Source organism: Chiloscyllium plagiosum, chromosome 14 (genome assembly GCF_004010195.1).
Source record: "Chiloscyllium plagiosum isolate BGI_BamShark_2017 chromosome 14, ASM401019v2, whole genome shotgun sequence".
Taxonomy (NCBI): domain Eukaryota; kingdom Metazoa; phylum Chordata; class Chondrichthyes; order Orectolobiformes; family Hemiscylliidae; genus Chiloscyllium; species Chiloscyllium plagiosum.
In genome coordinates, this window is record NC_057723.1 from 77931971 (window position 1) to 77932696 (window position 726).

Here is a 726-nt window from a genome sequence, read left to right on the forward strand (position 1 = left end):
TGGTGGAGGCTGGTCCAATTGCAACATTTAAGAGGCATTTGGATGGGTATATGAATAGGAAGGGTTTGGAGGGATATGGGCCAGGTGCTGGCAGGTGGGACTAGATTGGGTTCGGATATCTGGTCGGCATAGATGGGTTGGACCAAAGGGTTTGTTTCCATGCTGTACACCTCTATGACTCTATGAGAGTGTCAAAAATAGGTGTTGAAAAATGTATTCCACATGATCCTTAAAAAGTATTTTGATGCATGATTAGGATATGCTCTCATACTGAATTAAAGATTCAGTTATAAAGATTATGGAAGATTTACATTAAGCTCCACTTTTTATTATCTTTCTCCAATATGTCACTATAATAACAGCGTCAGACCATGGCTTGGGTGTAGTTGTACCTTGCTTTTGTCAGTTGTTGTAGTTGAAGATGTAAGAATTGATGATTAACTCAAATAACTTGATGTCATAGTAGTGTGTGTAGTAATTGTAATGAGGTCAGCCAGGTGGACCTCATAGAATAGGAGTTCCTTGATTGGGGCTGATAACCTGGTCCAATTAGGGAGCCCTGGCTGACAGATATAAACGGGAGTGTTACGTTAGAGCCCGGGTGTCCCTGGAGAAGGAGCACGCGGTCTCCACCAACACCCTGGAGTTGTTCAGGGAGAGGTGGGCACCGCAGGGAGTGGAGTGCATTATTTCCCCCTCCAACTCTTTGTTGATTTAACCCCTGCC